Source organism: Ricinus communis, chromosome 4, assembly GCF_019578655.1.
Source record: "Ricinus communis isolate WT05 ecotype wild-type chromosome 4, ASM1957865v1, whole genome shotgun sequence".
Classification (NCBI taxonomy): domain Eukaryota; kingdom Viridiplantae; phylum Streptophyta; class Magnoliopsida; order Malpighiales; family Euphorbiaceae; genus Ricinus; species Ricinus communis.
This window is the reverse complement of record NC_063259.1, coordinates 5,024,137-5,027,510: the sequence shown is the minus strand read 5'-3', so window position 1 is coordinate 5,027,510 and position 3,374 is coordinate 5,024,137. Positions and strand designations below refer to the sequence as shown.

The 3,374-nt window shown below is 38.1% G+C and overlaps 1 long non-coding RNA gene across 1 annotated transcript; it reads left to right on the top strand.

The window, feature by feature from the left end:
* Positions 1-1,370: 1,370 nt before the first annotated feature.
* LOC112536133 lies at positions 1,371-2,353 on the top strand. The gene is made up of 3 exons (XR_003080190.2): positions 1,371-1,526; positions 1,630-1,763; positions 1,836-2,353. It is a non-coding gene; the product is annotated as an uncharacterized LOC112536133 (long non-coding RNA).
* Positions 2,354-3,374: the final 1,021 nt, after the last annotated feature.

Here is a 3,374-nt window from a genome sequence, read left to right as displayed (position 1 = left end):
ATCCTCAGGTTGTCACAGTAGATTGTTAATCTGCAAATCTCTAGAGAGGATAAAGCAGTTGAATTGAAGATCGAGTGAGAATCCAATGTTGTCTAAGGCTGAAAACTCCTCTGTCTTTCAGTGAAAACTTTCCTAATCTATATTCTTTCTTAGTTACTTATATATGTAATTACCAAACAAACTTTCTGTTTGAATGGATGTAGGGTTCTTTTGTGTTTCTCTCTCTAACTCAAAACTTCTAATAATTATTGACTTGCTAAGAATTGGAAACCCTAGAAGTAGGTCATAACAATGCTTGTATAGGGCTAAGGTTTAAGAACCTTAGAGCCATAAATATGCTTGAATCATTTTCTCAATTTTTAAAAGAAAAAGATTTTCTTTTATCGGTCATAATATCTAATAAAATCAAATAAGAATCTTAATAATTATCACAAGAACTTTCTAAAAATTTATTTTATTATTTTTAGGCTTTCTAAAGTTAAAATACGCGAAAACAACATAGGATTTCAAAAATTAACCAATTAGCATTATATAGAGTCGATTCAGCTCTATGGTAAGCCAATCGGCTCTTTGTAGAGCTGATTCAGCTATACGCAGAGTCGATTGGCTCTGAGGAGCAAAAAGATTGGAAAAATTTTCACTTTGGTTCCTAGACTTGCAAAAACTATTGTTTCACCCCTTAAAGTTAGTTTTTTCTAACAATTGAGTCCAAATTGATTATAGAATAGTGATTTTAGGTACAATTATTCTCAAACCTTACTGAAATTTGCTCGTCCCTCTAAGACTCGAAAAAGGCAGTAACTTTCATTTTAGGATTTTTCATAGTTCCCTCGATATATGGATTCAGAAAATGGATGCTAACACACATTGTGCATGTAAGTTCTATTTGTTTCTTTTCCATTTTTGCTTTCTTATATTTACATATGAGCTACTGACTTTTGATTTGTAAGTCTAAGCTTTGGAGATTGGTTTCCTAGTGGGCTCCCAATCTATTAGCACATCTCGAGGCTTCCCACACTAGAGCCGCTGGGGTCCAAGCAGAAGTGTCCTATTTGAGTGGGTGCAGGTTCACCTACATCGCATGTGGATTACCTCCATATCTTAGGACCAAGTAAGAAAGGGATTTATTACTTACATTTACAATTAAAAGGTTTGATTACTTACCTTTATATTTTGCATATTCGTGGAGATTAGCTTGGGGAGCACTGTCATTGGGACCCTTATATATGATCTATTGTAGATCTTCAGCAGAGGAGGGTTCTCTTGGTGGCCCTACCTGTAGGGCGTGGTATCTAGGGAAGAGGTTCTACGACTGGGAGAGAGGTCCCAACAAGCGCCAAGTGCCTCTATCTCTTCCAATATATATGTACTAGATGGCTGACATCACTGATGAGGAGCTGGTGATAAGCCTGAAAGGGTATGATGACCTTGAGGACCTTACCATCCGGTCTCGGGGGACAGATCACACCTCCTTCATTTTTCAACTGTTAGGGCATGTGCCCTTAGATCGTGAGACCATCGCTTAGGTATTTTCTTACTCTAAATTATTTTCCATAAACTGTTTGGTCCTTATTCCTCTTTTTTAGTTTTCATGTCCTGCCTCTAAGACAGCTCCTATGATGACATCAGATGTGATCCCGGGGAGCATCCCATTCCTTCCAAACCCGACGGTATCCTACTAGAGCCCTTATGGCACTGTTGATGACCAGCTGGCCTTAGAGTCGAGCCTCCTTCGAGAGTTTACCCCAACCAATTGTACACATGTGAGTTGCCTTTTTTAATTCTTTACACTTTTCACTTTGTTTGAAATGTTAGTAATACATGCAATTATACAGATTTAGAGGGATCAGTTTAGGCACGTACACCGGCTTGCTGCAACTGCGAGAAGATAGTTCTTTGACATTAGAGAGGACTAGAGGATAAGTAAAAATAACAGAAAATGAATAAATATGTATGCATATATGTTATAGAATGTAATGACTAACTCCTTTGGGTTTCTTTCTATTGTAGAGGGATCAGGAGAGCATACATGTCCGAGTAGAATACCATCAGCGTCAGATTGAGGCTCATCAACACTAGATTGAGACTCTAACTCTTCAACTATCCACTCTTCAGACCCAGAGTATGGATGCCGACTCTGATGAGGGGATAGAGGATTCGGGAGAGAGCCTTGATGACTTCTAACTTTAAGTTAGCTGTTATCTTCTATCTTGTTCTGTATGACTTTTCTAAGATCTATAAAATTTTACTTTTTAACCATTTGAAATGATGTTTAATGTTATTTTTCATGGTCGAGTACTGTACACACAACAACTATCGAGACCCAAAACTCCAAAAAATATATCGAAAATGCTGAATACTTTGCTGGGTGACATCACACAGCCGATCGACTGTTTGCTAAGTTGATCAGCTCTGTAGTTGTAGAGTCTAGTCCAAACTCCAATTTTTGGCCTTTAAATACATACGCACCCCCTTACACTTCCCCATACATGTTTCATACCTCTAGATCAAAAAACCATGACTCAAAGAAGTGCCAAAGCCCTTTAGACTGTTCTCAAAATCCTAACTAGCAATGAGTGGACTAAGCTTAGGAAATTTCATCTCTCTTCCTTCAAAGCCATGCAGCATACCAAGCTCATTATGGCTTTCTTCACTTTACTATCAACTTTTAGTATCCAAAAGGTCATGTTTTTCGCTTCAATGGGCAAGAGCTATACCCCATGATCAAACAATTTTCTACTATTCTTGGAAGCCCTATGGATTCTACTCTTCCCATTGAGTTGCAAAAGTTAGATGACCCTTTCTCTAGTAAATTGGTGCAGTTATTCAAATTGCTGAGGTACTTTCCCATTCTGTTGGCTAGTACCTTACCCTTACTACGTTGATCTCTTGTTGTGAGAAGAAGGAAATGGGTACACCTGCTTGGGTTAGAATGTTGAGCTTTTGCCTTTACGTCCAATTCTTATTAATTTCTCCTTAGGGAAGGAGGAGATATCAGAATTGTTGGCATTATTGATCGAGTGGAGCACGGAGCAGACCCAATTCTTATCATCCTGGCTGAGACCATCATGGGGTTAGCATTTATAAAACTCACTAATGGTTTGATGGTAGCCTCATTCTCTTGTAGGTATGCAACCAAATCTCTTCGCTCTTATTTTTTTTTTTTTGCCCTAATTTCTGTCTAAGCCGCCCTTTCGAGTTTCCAACTTAGTAGGCTAGTGTCTTAATTTTTGCCTAAGCGTCCCTTCAAGGTTTTAACTTAGCAGAATAGTTTTTTGCCTAAGCCGCCCTTTCAGGTTTTCGACTTGGCTCTTATTATTTTCTTCATTTTCTTTTTATATTTGGTTGCACAAAACGCTTCAAATACTGACCAT